This window comes from Suricata suricatta, chromosome 5 (genome assembly GCF_006229205.1).
Source record: "Suricata suricatta isolate VVHF042 chromosome 5, meerkat_22Aug2017_6uvM2_HiC, whole genome shotgun sequence".
In the NCBI taxonomy this organism is placed as follows: Eukaryota; Metazoa; Chordata; class Mammalia; order Carnivora; family Herpestidae; genus Suricata; species Suricata suricatta.
In genome coordinates, this window is record NC_043704.1 from 9,066,697 (window position 1) to 9,084,842 (window position 18,146).

The 18,146-nt window shown below is 48.4% G+C and overlaps 1 protein-coding gene and 2 long non-coding RNA genes across 4 annotated transcripts in view; all 3 read left to right on the forward strand.

Moving 5' to 3' along the window:
• The window catches only part of KCNJ6 (potassium voltage-gated channel subfamily J member 6), a 265,669-nt gene that overhangs the window by 89,173 nt on the left and 158,350 nt on the right, over positions 1-18,146 (forward strand). The window lies entirely within an intron of this gene.
• LOC115291483 lies at positions 14,090-17,850 on the forward strand. 2 transcript variants are annotated; one of them, XR_003908476.1, is made up of 3 exons: positions 14,090-14,449; positions 16,736-16,978; positions 17,426-17,850. It is a non-coding gene; the product is annotated as an uncharacterized LOC115291483 (long non-coding RNA). The 2 variants fall into 2 exon arrangements; XR_003908475.1 differs by lacking the exon at positions 17,426-17,850 and having other exon boundaries at positions 16,736-17,026.
• On the forward strand, positions 15,507-16,430 carry LOC115291487. The gene is made up of 2 exons (XR_003908484.1): positions 15,507-15,580; positions 16,225-16,430. It is a non-coding gene; the product is annotated as an uncharacterized LOC115291487 (long non-coding RNA).

Here is an 18,146-nt window from a genome sequence, read left to right on the forward strand (position 1 = left end):
CCACCCCCCTGGGTAGGTTATGGGCTGTTAGCACAACACAGCCCCCTCCCCGGGGGGGGCAAGCACCAGAGCTGCAGGTCCGAGCACATGCAGCATGCTAGCTTTGGCCTCGTCCATGGCTGGTCCTCTCAGCTGGACCAGGAGTTGGGGGATGGAGGGGGTGCATGCAGGACAGTTGAGGCCATGCAGAGCTGTCCTTGGTCTGAAGTCACTAGGTTGCTGAATCCCTGTCCACTGGGTAGCGCTTTTTCAAACATACCTTCTCCCTTCCCATAAAACTCAGACCCTTTAAATATTGAGATCCGTGCCCCAAGCTCACGGCCGCACAGGGAAGGCACAGCATCCCATCATGAGTGAACAACTTAAAGTCAAGTTCATTGCTCCTGACTACTCAGTCCTGCCATCGCACAGTGTATATCACGCGTCATTACCTCCTTCTCTAATTGAGCTCCTCAGTGACAGCCAGCCAGGGAATTCAAGGGTCCCTCTGATAGAGAAGTTTCAGGTCTTCCAAAGCCTCCAGAGCTCTGCCGTCCTCAGCTCCCCCTGGCCCCGTGTCGACCTTTCCATGCCGCCCTGCCCTCTCTTCTCATCTGCCCTCCACCTCCCTCCCATCCAGTAGCTCCCCACCTCCCTTCCTTTCTCATCTCCCAGCCTCCCGTGTGGGTGGGGAGCCAGCCTCACCCCTCCCGCAGGGGCAGGGATGCTGATGAGCTATGGGGCTGGTGCAGGCCAGCAGTCAGGCTGCCGGAGGCGGCCCTTGTCTTACTAAGCATCTCTGACAGTGCTTCTGGGACTAGGTTCGGGAAGCCCAGCCTAGAGCCTGGCTCTCTCGTTCTCCCTGATCCCCGGGACCTAGATCATATCCCTAAACCAGCTTACCCACTCACACCCACCAGACTGGCTTTGCCATCTTGACTAGTAACTGGGGACCGATGCAGCCTCTTTTAGGGGTCGAGGGGAGGGAGCCACGAGAGCAGACGCCGAGAGGGGCCAGCTCAGAGGGGCAGCGTAACGGAGATCTATCCAGAAAGCCTCACTGCACGTTTGGTCCCCGGGCAATGCATCTGTTTGGTCCTGCCACCGGCAGAAAAGCTTCCTTTGATCCGAAGCCGAAGACAGTCAGCAGGCGGTTCCCTGTCTGTGTGCCTCCGAAAAGCTGTTATTTTTTTTCCCTCCCTATGAGGCACGTGCTTGTCCTTACTGGAAAGCATCTTTCAAGTTCAAGGATAATTGCTCTCTAGTCGAGACCAGGGGCTTGTTCTATGGAATCAGAGCTCCCAGCTCTGAGGCCGGAGGGCCTATAATGGATTCTAATCCTCATTCCGCTTAGTGGCCTAAGTCTCCTCTCCGTGAGGGTAGGCTTTCCATCCCACCTGGTCACCCCTCCTCACCTCTGCCCATCCCTCAAGGTGGGACTCATTGCTCCTGTGGTCTCCGTCTGCCCATCACTGCCCACCCTTCCTCCAGTGGTCGCTCCTCCCTCGCCATCCCCAGAACAGTCTGTAATTTAAAGGGTTTCACTGTATGGTAGAAACATACAGTAACGGAGGCGCCTGAGTGGTTCAGTCAGTTGAGTGTCGGCTTTGGCTCAGGTCATGATCTCGCAGTTCGTGGGTTCGAGCGCCACGTCATTCTCTGTGCTGACAGCTCAGAGCCTGGAGCCTGTCTTCGGATTCTGTGTCTCCCTCTCTCTCTGACCCTCCCCTGCTCACGCTGTCTCTCTCTCTCTCTCAAAAAATAAAACATTAAAAAAAAGAAACACACAGCAACATTCAAAAAGGCAAAGTGAGTAAATTTCAGCCTAGGGTGCCCAATATTTGTATCATTTATTACTGATCTTGGTGCCAGTGGAGATGGGGAGAGACCCATTTCCTCAAGCTCATTGCTGTACAAGATCTCGGAGGTCGCTTGGACCTTCTGACATGGGTCCGGGCTTGGTCACTGAGGAACTCTTCTGACACTTGCCCTTTCTCTCTGGAACCTGGAGGATTGAGGTCGGGGTTTCTCTGCTTGGGCACCATTCGCATTTGGAGCTGGGTGATTCTGCATTGGGAAGTTTTGTGCATCGTAGGATGTCTGAGAGCACCCTTGACCTCAACTCACCAGACGGCAGCAGCACCTCCCCGCCTGTGACAACCAGTGCCTTCAGACATGACTTAATTTGCCTTGGGGAGCAAAGTCCCCCACTGTTAAGAGGTTGGGAATCGCTGTTCTAGACAAATACAGGAAGGTGAGCAGACCCCGGCTCCTTATTCTGCAGCCATGGTGGGATCTGCTAGTCTATTGCAAAACTCTCCCGCAGTGCCCGTCCACACCGCCGCTTCCCACCAACACCTGCCTGGTGCAGGAGTGATCCTCCTGAACGTCTCCCGGCCGCCACCTCAGGAGGCTGTCTGCCTGGGCTGCTATGACTTTAGGGACAGCCGCGTCCTTTGTATTTCTATTTTATTGGTGATGCAATGGAAGTTCAGAAAGATGAAGTGGTTTTTCCACTCGTGTTCAGGAGGAGAGCTGGAAAGACCGCAGCTCTCAGGACCTGTAGAAACAGTGAGGTGGCGAGTGAGGCACAGACCCCGCTCCCCTCGAGTTGTTCTTCCCAAAGGCACTTTTTAGGACCTCCCCGTTGGCTCTCTCAATAATACTTGTTCTCGCTCGTTTTGCCTTTCCAAGCCACCAACGGTGGAAAGCCCAGCTCTGGGACAGCCGCATCCTCTCCAGCCTCCTTCGCTGTTTCCATTTGTCCCCATCTCAGGGGGCACCAGTGTCGTTTCCTTGGAGTGGCCTCTTGTGTGGGATCAAGGGGACTTCAGGCCTCCCTCATATCCCCCTCCTTTTGCAGCAGGTGGTCACACACGAGGCAGATGTGTGACGCATGAGTCACCATGGTGGCAGCTGCCGGAGCCAGCCTGCTGTCACCGTCCACGTTGGCCACAATCAACCAAAGCTCCCTCTCCATCCCCTCCCCCACCCACATGTGCCCCCCAGCAGCAGGCCTTGCTCCTGAGCCAGTGGGGTGCTCAGGTGACTCCCCAGAGCCACGGAGGCACGGGGACTCCCACTCAAGCCCCGAGTGCACAGCCCTCCAGTCCAAGCTGAGGGCCCAGATCCCCACGGGAATGGGAAACACGCCCACCCCACTTGCCTGTGCTCCAGCCCAAAGTAAAAAAGTAAACAAATACATTTTTAAACTCTCTTCCCTTACACTTCCTCCCTCGCCTCCCTGCCTCCCACCAACTGCCACCCCATCTCACTGTCCCTCCCCTCCCTCCTCCCACACACTGCCACCTGGCTCCAAGAGTCTGCTCCAGCCTCCCACCACCTGCCACCGGCTGGTGATCCTTCCCTCCTCCTCCCCCCATGCCCCTTCCTCCCCCTCTCCCCACATCAATGCTCCACAAACAACAGGTCTCATCAGGAAAGACGGAGGGGGAAAACCAGAGGCAGTGTGTCCCCCAGGATAAGGTCACCCTGAGCCAGGCTGTGGGGCTGGAAGCCGGGGTCTCAGGCTTTCCTCTGCAGGCCAGCGGTGTGACCACGAGGAAGACCGGAGGGTGAGACAGATGCCCAGCCAGGCAACCAAGTGTGAGCACGCAAGCGTGGGCAGCCCAGAGTCAGGGAAGGCGAGCATGTGCATGTTTAAGAAGCCTGGGCTAAGGCACGGGAGGACCAGGGTGAGCAGTTGGTGGGAGGGACCAGTGGAGGATGCAGACAGCTCGGGGCTCAGCCCCAGGACTGGGGAGGGTGTGCTGGCCATGTGGAGCATGCATGCTTTCGCACACCCAGACAAATGTGATCTGGGCAGAGAATGTGCTTTAACTTGTGCAGCCTTCTTTGTGTAGTTGATATTCCCAGTGAAAGGATCCCGCTAGCACCCTGCCCACCGCCCCTCCCCCACTCCCAGCCCCCTCTCCCTCCTGGCAACAAGCTGGGACAGCCTGGGGCTCCCTGAGTTTGTCTGGGGAGGGGAGGCAGGCAAGGGAAACACCTGGCTTCTGGCGCCAGGGAAGACTAAACTCAGGTGGAGGTGGGTGGCACCTCGTGGGAGAAAGTCACTTCCCAGACTTCGCCAAGCCTTGGCTTCCCCAGGAAGAAGGAGCTCAGGGGATCAGCAGTAAAAACATCGCTGCCTACATTTCTCATGTTTTCTGCTTTGATTCCGTCTCCCTCACAAGATATTAAATTTCAGGCTCAAAGGCTTTAAAAGGAGGGAAGCATCTTGATTTTAAATATTGACTCAGAGAATTGCTTTGCAGCCCCGAACTGCATTCATAAAGGTTTCTACACAATTAGCAAAACATCCCTGATGTGCATGGGCCTGGCCAGTGTGCTCCTAGGGAGAGGTCTGTGTCTCTGTGATCTCTAGCACGGCTGGGGTCCCAGGGACCCCCTCCTGGCTGTGAGCCCACCAGCAAATTAACATTCTTCTCTGCAGCTCATGATAACAACCACCCAGCGCTGGTTTGATAATGGACATAAAATGATGTGTATGCATATGCGAGCTAACAGGTATATCTGTGTACAAAAATATAGGTGAATAATTGTATTTGACTCTGAATTCACGTGCGTCAGCTAATAGGTTCACTGAACATTTATATATGTGTAGAATATATAGTCTTCTACTGAAATTAACCTAAAAAGCATTTAGCACAGCAATTGCCCCATGAAACTTGCCATTATCCTCACATCTCATTCTTCTCAAGCTATTATAAGAATAGTCATATTGTCGGGGTCGCCGGGGAGGCTCAGTCAGTTAAGCAGCGGCTCTTGATTTCAGCTCAGGTCATGATCTCACAGTTCGTGCGATAGAGGTCCGAGCCAGGCTCTGCTCTGACAAAGGGGAGACCACTGCTTGGGATTCGTTCTCTCCCTCTCTTTCTGCCCCCCACCTCAAAAATAAATAAATGAACACTAAAAAAAGGAATGCTCATATTGTCACATTTCATCACCTTGTACTGTGTATATACAACTCTCGTAACAATCCAACGGTTATGACATGGCTTTATAAATTGGCATTCAACACTAAAAGTTTCTTGTTGACTGATTAGGGCGACTTGGGGGCTTTTTAAAATTTTAATGTTTATTTATTTTTGAGAGAGAGAGATAGGGCATGAGCAGGGAAGGCGCAGAGATAGAGGGAGACACAGACTCTGAAGCAGGCTCCAGGCTCTGAGTTGTCAGCGCAGAGTTCAACACGGGGCTCAAACCCACAGACCACGAGATCTTGACCTGAGTCGAAGTCGGACACTTAACCGACTGAGCCACCCAAATGCCCCTACTTGGGGGCTTTTAATATGTGGTGTGTGTTTTCTGTGGTACCTTTATTTTGACAGGTGTTACGGCACCTTACACATGACCTTATGAAAGTCTCCTAATGGCCTCATTGCTAATACACGTAGTCTTTTTCAACCCCACCTACAGACACTTCCTTCCCGATGTCACCTGGCACAGATGTGATAGTGATTGCATCTGCTCCCCAGACTCACACAGTCCAGCTCACAACATTGAGAGAGAGAAAAATCCCTTTTGATTTTCTGAAGTCAAACCCAAAGCAAACATCACTCCGTTCTGGGTCGCTAGGGGCGTTCCTTACTAGATCTTTGTTTAACTCAGATGGCAGCTCTCGTTCTCACCCAAGACTGAGGGTCCGATTAAATCAAAGAGCAGCCAGTGATCTGTGTGTCCTGACCGTGAAACATTCCCCTTCCCCAGTCACTTTCTCCTCCATGCTGCTAAGCCCCTAGGCTATAAGGCCATGCCTTTGCTTCCCTGTTTTCTAGCACACAATGTCAACAAGAATGCTCTCAGTAAGACAGTGGATAGGAAGAAACAAGTCTGGGTTTTTTTCTCCAAAATCCAGGATATTAGTCTGGGTTTGTTTGTTTTGTTGTTTTTTTTTTTTTAATCCAGAATGCTCCCCTCTAGGGACACCTGGGTGGCTTAGTCAGTTAAGCATCTGACTTCGGCTCAAGTCATCATCTCACAGTCCATGAGTTCAAGCCCACGTCGGGCTCTGTGCTGACAGCTTAGAGAGCCTGGAACCTGCTTCAGATTCTGGCTCCCTCACTCTCTGACCCTCCCCTGCTCGTGCTCTGTCTCTGTCTCTGTCTCTTTCAAAAATAAATAAATATTTTTAAGAAATTTAAAATACAGAATGCTCTCCTCTTGTGTATGTTCCAAATTTTCTTTCCTTGGCTTTAGTGAAAGGAAAGGTGTCAGACGCATCTCTAAGACTCCCCCAAGGAGAAGATTTTCTTACCATTCTTTCCTGTCAGACTTCTAAATATCACTCTGTGACCACGGAGGAAGGAAGAAAAAAATCCTTGGGTAAATCAAGACTTGTATTCCTCAAAATTACTTTACATGATCCTTCTCTGCATCCTCTTAAAAAAATAACCTGAATTTTTTTAATAAATCAAGAGCGAGTCCATCACAAATAAGTAACCAAGTAAGAGCGAGTCCCCAGTCGGCAGCCTGTGCGTGTTGGGGAGGGGAGGTAATTTATAAAACAAGAGCCATGCCCTGAAAGCTGACCAAAAGAGTGTTGTAATTGACTTCCTTCTTCCATATCCGAAAGACAGGATAGGATGGTCCATAAGAATTAACCTTGAATCTGCTCACTGTAAAACACAAAGGTAACAAATTTGCACATTTCTATGCTTGGTGATTCTTGACCTCAGAGTTTCTCAACACTGAAGCTGAGATTTGAAAAAGGAGAGACTCTTTCTTAGGAGTCCAGGGAAGTTTTGGGAAAGCTGGGCCCTGGAGAATGAGCAGGCGTGCCCAAGGGGAGAAAAAGGGGGTTACAATGTTGTAGGTAAGGAGACAGTGGAGAGCACGGGGGTTGAAATGGGGGGTGGGGGTCACTCTGTTAGGGGACAGCAATGGAGGCAGAAGGGCACAGGTGTGTGTGGAGAGCAATGATCAGGACATGTTGACTAATGCTGGAGATTTTATGCAGGGAAACAGTAAAGGTCTAAAAGCAGGGGATGGGGTCAATGAGGCATTGAATGTCAGGTAAGACCTTTTCAAGTGATCTGACAACCAGCATTTTCTGAAGTATATTCCTAGAGACAGGAATGTGGGGTGTTGGTGATGCAACTATTTCAGGAAGACCTTGCTCCTCCCATTGAAATTCCCAAGGTCTACTAGTATTTTAAAAAGCTTTACGATGCCCTAGAGTAAAGAAATCTGCCCAACTTCCACAGCCGGGTGAAAAATGAAACTCCACGAGAGAGCCACCCCCTAATCCCTGTGACTGTTACCTTGTATGGAGAAAAAGTAGGAGGAGGTATTGGCAAATGTCATTAAGAACGTTGACTTGGGTAGATTTCTCTGCATGATCCAGATGGAAAATCACATGTGCCTTCCCAAGAGGAAGGTTGAGAAGGATTTGATCTCACAGGACAGAGCTGACGGTGTGAAGACAGAGCAGAGACATGGGGAGGTGCTAGCCTTAGGGATTAGGGCAATGTAGCCGCCAGCCCTGTGGCCCCTGGAGGCTGGAAGAGGCAAGGAAGATCCTCTGAGGGAGGGCGGCCATGCTGACGCCTTGGTCTCAGGATTTCTCAGCTCCAGAACTGTGGGAAAATACATCTCGGTTGGCGCCACTCAGGTTTGGATACATTGTGACGCCAGCCTCAGGAAATGAACACAAGAGAGACATCAATTGAATGATGGTTTTGCTTCACAATGACATTTATTTAACAGATATATCATCATAGAGATTTTAAAGGTGTTAAATGTGACATTAAGAAAAGATGGGGGGGGGCGCCTGTGTGGCTCAGTTGGTGGAGCATCCCACTTTTTATTTCAATTCAGGTCCTGATTCCAGGGTCATGGGTTTGAGCCCTGCATCAGGCTACACACTGAGTGTGGAACCTGCTTGGGATTCTCCCCCTCTCTCTCCCTCCCTTCCTCCCTCTGCTTCTCTCCTCCACTTGAGCTCTAGCTCCTTCAAAAGAAAAGAAGAGGAGAAGTGAGGAGATGAGAGAGGAAAGAGGAGGGGAGGGAAGGAGAGGAGAGAAGAGGAGAGGAGAGAAAAGAAAAAAAAGATTTGGCTAGAAAGGGATCTGGTGTACTTATCAATTGGGAATTTTGTATTTCCCTGATACTCACTTACCCTCTAAGTTGACCAGAACCAAAATATGCACTTTTGTACAAAAGCCCCTTTCTGATGTCAGTTCCACTAAAGTAATTGGCATTGTTATTTCAGACACAGCTTAAATGGTTGTTAGAAACCATTTGACTCTTCGGCCCCTGCACAGAGAGGCCATCCTTCAGTGAACCTACAATGGGGAGAGCGATTTATTATAAAAGAGACATGAATCCATGGAGATTTAGAGTTCTTTGCGAAGTCTCCCACTCACTGGCCTTCGGGAGCCAGCTCTGGCAGAGCTGTGGACTCTAACTTCTGAAGAAAGGCATTTTGGGGACACCTGGGTGGTTCAGTCAATGAAATGTCTGACTCTCGATTTTTGGCTCAGGATATGATTTCGTGGGTGTGAGATCGAGCCCCACATGGGCTCTGCGCTGACAGTGTGGAGCCTGCTTGGGACTTTCTCTCTCCATCTCTTTCTGCCCTTCCCTCCCCAAATAAATAAATAAACTTAAAAAAAGGCAGTGGGGAGGAAAATACGATTAAGGAGTTTCTTTGGATGGATAAAAGCAGTAGCCAGTAGTCCCTTCGAGGCTGTGGAGCAGAGGGTTCTATGGGTTTTCAGAAAGAAGAGCTGCCGGGGTGGCAGAGGCCCCCGAGATGGTCCAGGGATGCTGCGGGGAGGGAACCCGGCACTCGGTTGCCCCCCACCCCGCCTCCCCACCCACAAAAAGTTGGGGTGACCCCCACAGCCGGACACACCCTTCGTTGTGAAAGAAGTCTAAAGGCACTCCCCAACTCTCAGGCCGTCCATCGTAGGGGACTTGTCCTCCTCCATACCATCGGGATTGTTCTCCCAAATGCCTCTCAAAGGGCAAACCCTGAGCAATGGTTCATCCAGGAATAGTAACTGCAGGTTGAACTTAGTTCAAAAGGTCTCATTTGAACCACTGTGAGCTAAGCACATGTTTAACAAAAAGTTTTCTGTGTATCGATTCTCCCCTCAGTTTGAATCCTTGTATTGACTCAGAGATGAACTCTTACTTCTGGTTGCTCCTGACCTTTGCTTGCCTAACGAAATCTGTAAAATGAGAATGGGTGTTTGACAATAGAATTCTAATCCAATGTGACTTCAGTAAACTCTGCCATTCGGCGTTTCCTATGTATTTGCTGTGTGTCTGCCCTTTTGCCGGATGAGATGGATGATACAGACTCTATCTGTGGAGTAGAATTTTCTAGTTGATTAACCCAAACCCATTTGACTGGAATCGTCCTATAACTATTTATCATACATTTGGGAAAAAAAGAAAATGACAAAGGAAAAAGTACTCAACCTATATCCCTAACAGTGTGGACATAAATATTTCAGTGGATGACTGAAATACAGACTTTGTCAGTTAAGCATCCGGCTCTTGATTTTCTCATGGTTCGTGAGTTCAAGCCCCAAGTCCAGCTCTGAGTTGACAGTATGGAGCCTGCTTGGGATTCTCTCTTCCTCTCTCTCTCTCTCTCTTTCTCTCTCTCTCTCTCTCTCTCTCTCTCTCTCTGCCCCTCCTCTGCTTGTGCTGTCTCTTTCAAAATAAACTAAAACTTTAATAAAAATAATAATGACCTTCTGACAGGAGTAACTACATACTAGGTATGGGGTTTCCTGTTAGGGTGATTTAAATGTTTTAGAACTAATAGAAGTGGTGGTTGCCCAACACTGTGAATGTATCAAATACCACTGCATTGTTCACTTTCAAATGGTGACTTTTGTGCTATTTGCCTTTTGCCTCAATTTTGAAACACTGACTTCCCATATTACATTCTGATGTACCAGGGACAAAACAAATCCGGCGGTGTCTTCACAAAACCATGCAGCAGGAAGGTCCAGAGGCTAATAAATCACTGTGGGAGAGAATCCTCTAGGCTGCCAAACTAGTTGATAAAACAAAAGTACTTCTAGGAAATTCCATGTGCTTTCTCAGTTTATGAGCTTCTACGTTAGAGTACCATTTCTCAGTCTGGATTGCTTGAAGCCTTTCCCATAAATATGGAACCCTCAAAATGCAAAGACGATTAGAGCCTTAAATTCTAGAGACCATAGTTGTTCCCGTAAGAGAAAATGTCTTTTAACTGATGAAGACACTGATGTAAATAAACCACTGGTTAATTTATTGCTGAGGTTGGAGGTGCAGGAGTGAGGGGGTGACAGGGCAGTGGGGTGAACAGAAGAAGGAAACAGGAACCAGAAGCTTCCACATTTCTATTTTGAGGCAAACATTTTTACATAAAAGTCCGAGTTGGGAAAAGCGGAGTCGAAGAATAAAAATAATCAAAACTGCAGCTTTGAAGATGGGCAGAACCATACATCATGGTATTTTGATGTATTTTGGCAGGAATCAAGACAAATAATCAGATAAAGGATTGGGTACTTAACAACAGTGCTAGAGGGAAAGTGACACATTTGTCAATGACAGCGCAGCTGGAGAAGGAAGAAAAGACACGGAGTGACTTGTACTGTCAGTTACGTGTGGCTGGGGATCGTAAGCGGTGGATCTGGTTTTTGTCCTCAGGTCCTGGCCCAGCGCTCCGAAACCGCTTCAAGTCTGTTGAGTGATGAGGGTCTTTGCTCTGCAATGAGGTGACTCTTGATGGCCCTTATGTCACTTGAGAATGGGGGCTGGTCACCCGAAATACCGAGCCTGGCTTGGGTGAGGGAGAGGAGGCTGGAGACTGAAGGCAGTCTGGAAGCCAATGATGTAATGTGCTCAGTGGAGCCTCCTGGCTGGTGAAGACTTTGATGGTCCAGGAGGAAAGTTCTCTGGGTACATCCTTTACAATAAAACAGAAATAGCCAGTGTAGAGCTTTCTTGAGTTCTGTGAGTCACTGTATCCAATTATTGCACCTGAAGGGGTCACGGGAACCCCCAGAATTTATAGCCAGCAGTGTGGTCAGAAAAACAGGTCAAGGGGCACCTGGGTGGCTCTGTCTGTTAAGCAGCCAATTTTGGCTCAGGTCATGATCTCACTGTTGGTGAGTTCGAGCTCCACATCAGGCTCTGTGCTGACAGCTCACAGCCTGGAGCCTGCTTCAGAGTCTGTGTTTCCCTCTCTCTCTCTGTCCCTCCCCCACTCACCCTCTCCCTCTCTCCCTCAAAAATAAACAATAAAAAAGTTAAAAAAAAATAAAGAAATATAGGTTAAAAGAGCAGGTGGTCTGTGGACCCCCGAAGTGTGGCTGGCCTCTGAAATGGGGCAATGTTGTGGGCAACTAGCCCTTAACTTGTGGAGTCCAATGCCATTGCCAGGTGCTTAGTGGCAGAACTGAGTCGCAGTGCATCCAGTTAGAGTGGAAACATTTTCTATATTTTTTATTGTGTATTTCTCACATATGCCATAGTTCAATTTCCCCCTCAGCAAGCAAGGTGAAAAACACTCTTAAATAGGTAAGAATTCTGACAGTTTAGCTTTGGGAATCAAAACAAGAAAAAGACTTCAGAATTAAAGTCATTTATTTTCATTAATAATTATGAATTCTGAGATATTCCTAAAGCAATTTTTGGCTCCTTTTTTTTTTGTCAAGCAGAAGAAATATTACTTCTATTCACATGAAATTAGAAATGTAGGTGGGGTTTTTTTTTTATCTTATTTTTCCTTTCATCATTTATTTCAGGTTTTTCTGGTAGGAAAATTACTTAGAATTTAATTAATGCCTTCTTGGTAACCTGGCTTTCTTGGTAGCAAAATAGAAAAGACGAATGAGTCAACTTTCCACAGTTTTAAAAGGCAAAACCTGCATCCTTTTGGGGTCCTTTACTTACTTCAGAACCAGCAGCATAAAAATACAAGAAAGACAGGCGCCCGGGTGGCTCAGTCGGTTAAGCATCTGACTTTGGTTCAGGTCATGATCTCACGTTTGTGGGTTCAAGCCCCGCATCAAACTGTCAGCACAGAGCCTGGAGTCTGCTTCAGATTCTGTATCTCCCTATTTCTCTGCCCCTCCCCTGCTCATACTCTGTCTCTCTGTCTCTCTGTCTGTCTCTCTCTCTCTCTCTCTCTCTCTCAATCTCTTAAAAATAAATAAAGATTTAAAAATTTTTTAAAAACTACAAGAAATGGCCAGACTTAAGAAGTCTGACAGATTTACTAAAAAGTGTAACAGTATAACTTTATAAGTATGGTTTACCCTTGAACAACACAGAGTTAAGGGCATTGACCCCTGGCCCCCACCCACACACAGTTGAAAATTCACATACAACTTTTGATTTCCCCAAAATGTACTCCAGTTGACCAGAAGACCGGCCAATAACACAGTCGATTAACACCCATTTTGTGTGTTACATGTGTCAGATACTGTGCTCTTACAATAAGGTCAGCTAGAGAGAAGAAAATGTTATGAATATCATAAGTTAGAGAAAATATATTTTAGCACACTGTATGGATTGAGAAAAATCTGTGCCTAACTGGACCCATGCAGGTGAAATGTCATGTTCAAGGGTCAACAGTAGTACATTATTTAACAGGGACTATGGCTTCAGACAAGTTTTTTTCCTTAAATATATCATTTCCTTTCAAATTTGTCGAATAAAATTTCAATCTCCAAACATGCTCAAACTGCAGTCTCTTCCCATGACCACCTTAGTAAGTATATCCGATGGTTCAACTTTACGATGGTGCAAAAGCAACATGCATTCAAGAGAGACCTTAGTTTGGAAATTCAATTTTGTTCTTTTTCCCGGGTGCCAATAGGAGGTATCGCCTTCTCTTGTGACCTTAGGCAACCCCAACCCAGTGGCTCCCAGCTCACAACGTCAAACACCGAATACACTAGCAAAAATTCATCCAGCCATATTCAATCAATTACATGAGACATGCAACACTGTATTATCAAATAGGCTTGGTGTGAGATGATCCTGTCCAACCGCAGGCTAATAATAGATATGCTCTGAGCCCTGTTGAGACGGGTTGGTAGAAGCTTTGTTTGGTAGGATGGGTGTGCTAAATGCATTTTCAACTGACGATATTTTCAATCTAGGATGACCCGGTCAGGGTGAAACCCTATCGTAAGTTGGAGACAGGTAACGGTGGTTCTTCAGTGCCAGGAATCTACAAGTCTAAGAGGCAGATAAAAGAACAGCCTTCAGTTTTGAGGCAGTGATATTCTCGTTTCAGGTCACAGGCAACCTAGCACAATTTGCTTCTCAAATGAGCTCATCCTCCATTTTTCCCCCCAGAGAAAAGGTCCAGGCAAAATGTCAAATGAAAAGGTCAAATTGAAAATAAAAAAATGTGGAATCTTTCACGAGTTGCTGCCAAAAGGATTCAGAACAACAGAAGGAACTGTAAACAAAAAGTTAAAACAAGAAGCACCAGAGGCACAAATCCGGTTGGCCCAATGTGGATGAGATCACATAACTTGAAAAACTGTTCAAATGTTCAGAACATTATCATGACATGAAGAAGCTTTAATGTTAACGGAGAGGCAAAATATACCTGTGAGACATACTTGGGGACTTAATTTTTTCAGCTCATCAAATATCTGTTTCATCCCATCTGTTAACATTTATATGTTGCTAACAAACCTTTGAAGTCTAATATCCAGTGGTCTAACCCTGCTATCAATGGGATACATAACGATTTTGATCCCTATCCGAAATGCGGAACTATTCAATAGACATTGCCTACAGTCTTAATGCACATCCTGTAATGGGCAAAAATGTATAAGGAGGAGAGAGAGAGTTTAAAAAAAAAATCAGGAATATTCCTCTTGAAATCACCTCCCGTTTTTTCAGTGAACTGAAAAATATCACTGTGAACAAAAAAAGGAAAAAAGAAAAGAAAACAAGGGAAAACCCATTATGACCACACAAAAGACCCAAAAGGCAACGGGAGGGTGATGGGGGCGGGGGGGTCTCAGCATTATGGAGAAATGATGATTTGAAATTGGGTGTATTGTGGGTTACTATAGAGACCTACATATGACGGCACAATGCGGGGTGAGGAGAGCCTCCAAGGTGGCCTGGCGGGCGCAGTGGGAGCACGTTTGTACTCCTCGGGAGCGAACACATGGGATTCCCTCCTCGTTCAGATGTCACTGACTCATGAGGAGCCCTGAGGAAGGGGCCCGGCCTTCTAAAGTGGCACCTTGCCTGCTCCATTATGTGCCTCACAGTCCCCGCCTTGCAGATGTTGGATTCCACACCGCAGAGGCCCAATGGATGGAGAGGCCGGTTTCCATGGAGACGGTCGCAGCGTTGCTGGTATTCCCTACAGAAGGGGAGAGACTGCCCCGGTGCTCAGCATGTGCGCGCACACACACGCACTCTCTCTCCTCGCTGCACGAACTGGCTGTACATAGCAAGACATGTAAGATCATCAAAAGGGGCAACGCGGGGGGTGGGGTGAAAACCGAGGACCTGATCAGGGAATGCTTTGCGGGAAACAGACCTTCTGAGAGCACTTGTAAACTCTGAGTTATGCATTCAGAAGATGAAGGGAGGCTGCCGTTTTGGCTGACCCTGGGCACAGGTAGAGGGGCCTCCTGCAAGGACCCCTGTACCTGAGTGGGCAAGACCTTCTCCGGGGGCTGAAGGGCCTGGCCTGGCAGGAGCTGAATGAAGCCCAGCCCTGTCACCCCGCCTCCCCCCACAGAGCCAGCGAGACCACGGAATCACTTCCCAGGGTAATTGTCCGTGTGCCTCAGCATACTCATATCGGACCAGAACACCAGCAATGCCAGCAAATCCCTCTTGGGGGATTTCTGGGCCATGATAGGGGGTTCCAGTGTCAGCAGACTTGGAAAGGGCTGTGAGAGTCTGCAGGGAATTTCTGGCCTGGGGTCGAAAGTCCCTTGCTCTCTCCACCGAGAAAATGCTTTAGAGAAATGCGAGAGCATCTCCCCTTTTATTTGGAAATCTGGTCTCCCCCACGGTCACAGCACCACCGTGTATTAGTTGTGTGACTTTGGGAAAGTGACTTGACCTCTCTGTTTTGCCATCAGGAAAACAAAATTAACAAACTCTATGTGTATAGCACTTAGTATGTGTCAGGGGCTTTTCCAAGCACTTTGTTTTCTCATTAATTCATCCCAACAACCCTCTGGGATGAATACGGTGTTATCCTTGTGCTGTGAGTAAGGAGACTATAGCACAGAGAGGTTAAGAAACTTTCTCAAGATTACACAGCCAGAAATGAACAGTCAGGATTTAAAGCCAAGGTCTATCCCCGGGTGCTTTGCCTCCCCAGCGTAGCACCAAAGGTATACAGCAAGCATGTGGGGCCCGAGGATTTGAACTCATGCATTCAGGTTCCTGAGCAACTGGGATCCAAAGTCGGAACTCGTGGTGAAGGAAATTCCCCGTAGAAGCGGAAGTGGCCAGTGCCAGGGGTCAGAACGGCATCTCTGGGGTCCAGCACGGTTTTGTGAGTCGCTTGGGAAGACGGGGAGCTGGTTTCTCTGGGGATCCCCGCAGCAGCCCGCCCACTGCACTGACCAGGGTGAGAAGGCCCCAGCCCTGCCTCCCTCCAAGCTCAGCATGCCGAGCACCCTCCGCGCCCCTCCGTGTCAGGGGATCCACAGTCAGCAGATTTCACCTTGAGAGGACAGAGGAGCCCCCCTCCCACTGCGAACCAGCACCACCACCCTGCCCACCCCCCACCCCGAGGTCCAAGCCAACATTAACCGTGTCCAGTGCCGAGACCACTTTGCAACCTCGGTTTGAGAATTCACACAAGAGAGTTAGGAGAATCCCTTATGACCAAAAGTTAAGCCAACTTGATCCCTAAACGTGTCATTTGTCATCACAACAGCATATATTCATGTGCAATAACAGCAACACAGATATGAACTGGAAAATCGGTTCTTTTACCTCCCGTGCTTAGGACCTACAAGTATCTTCAAACCCTTGACATAACTTAGAGCTAAAGATCACAAATCTAAGGCTGCCTCCTAAGACAGCAGGGGTCTCCTCTGTCCCTGGGACAGTGCCTGGCACAGGGTAAGGATCCATGAGAGGGTCCTGGGAAGGGCTGGAGACTTGGCACCAGTACCAGTTCTGGGATATTCCCCGAGACCCTCCAGAAGTCCAGGTGGGGAAGCCAGTGCCCCCCTTGGCTTCTGCCTGGCTTTGTACCCTTCACAGGCCAGCATGGCTACCTCCTTTCTGTGGTCACCTCAAATGAGGGGACGGGGGCTGGAGGAGGGCATGAAGGCAGCAGAGCCCAGGTTCACCAGGACGCCCAAGCTCTTGACATTTCGCCTGTGCTTCTATTGGGGACTCACCACCGCCTCCTGTGCCTTCTGTGGGGGATCCTTGTGCCCCTGTGAAACACCGGAAATGTTCTGAAACACCGTGTGTGTGCTCATGTTTATTTACGTGATGGGGGATGAAGCCAAGGGCGCAAAGCTTTTGTCACACCTCTCTACAGGGAATAGTTCTGGAAAACTAGGACCCCCGTCCCCTAAATTCTGGGCTCTTGAGTAGTCGTCAGAGTCAAAGGGGTCCTCAGTGCTCCAGCAAAACACCCCCACCTTCACCATGCCCACTCCAAGCCACTTGCCAGTATGGAGCCCAAAGCATTCCCCATCCATCCAGTCCCCACGTTTACAGGGAGCTGACTGCAGACTCACCAGCCCTGTCATTGTCTCTCTAGGGCTGCTTTACAGACCTGCCTTGTCCACGGCAGAGCGGATGGGGTCCGATGATATCCCCAGAGCGCCCACCTTCCATGATCTCCCCGGAGGATGCTCCAAAACCCCATTCTGGAGACTCAACCCCATTACCTGCCACCGGTGGCTCATGGGACTGGCAAAGGCAAAATCTGGCAGTCCCATCACATGGTGTCCCCAACAGCCCCTCCCCAGCTGTCACATCCATTTGCTCTTGACAGAGTGAGGTGAGTCTTCCGTGAAATTCCCAGCTTATTAATGCGAGGTGAGATGGACACCTTTCTTCTTCTTCCAGCTAGCCATTTCCAAGGAAATATAGACTCTCTGGCACTAAATGATGCTTACTCTGCCCAGCACTCAGTTCTAAGAGTGACTCTCCAGTGTGACCAAGGGGCTAATGGGGCTGACAGAATAAGCGTAGCCAGGAGGATTTCCCAAAGGCTAGAGTGACAAGCATTTGCTTTATAATTCAGAGAGCAATGGTACATTCTTTCCAATGTACGGGCAAGGAGGGACCCCATGTTGGCCAATCTCCTTCAGCACTTTCAACACAGGAGAATCTTTGCCTCTACCTGAGCGATATCACTAGCCCTGTTGTTTAACTGTCTTGCCCAATTGGCAAGGTTGCGATTTATCCTTCTGAGACGCCTTTCCATTTGCAAAATGTTTTACAGCGTTAAGTCTCTTGGCTCATTTCCTGTCTCGCCTTTCCAGAATCACCTTTCAGCCTTCCCCAAGTGAGCGCTGCTGTATTAGCCACAGAATTGCAATGAATTCATTGCTTCCTGACAGATCTGAGGCTAGAAGAGGCTCTGTTAAGCCAGAAGAGGCTCTGTTAAGCCCCCAAAGATCATTTCAGTTCTAGAGCTGCGTACTTATCAGTGTCAAAGCACATTCCACTGCCTCACCCCCAAAAAAAGATTAATTAGGACAAACTGTTGCAAATGTGTAAGAACTAGACAAACTTCCCAGTACAAAAATTGTTGAAAGATACAAACAGGTTATGCACAAAAGAAGAAACACAAGTGGTCCTTGATCAACAGACCTGTGGAAAGAAGGTCAATATCAAAGGTAGTAAAAGAAATGCAAATGAAATCACCACAGTGATCTCTCTTTGCCTATTGAGAGTCTGATAGTATCTGGTGGATGGAAGTGGGGGAAACATGTTTTTCACTGCCTGTTGTCCAGAAGTGGATTATCCTAACCTTTGGAGAGCAGCGGGGATCAAATCTTGCTCTTGCAATTCCCCTCCCCACACCTAATCCTGCAGTTATAACTGGTCAGGTGCTCAAAGAGCTATATACAAGGTTGCTTACCCCTAATATTGAAAATTTGGAAACAGACTACATTCCCATCAATGAAGAATTAATTTATTTAATTGTGATACAATCACGC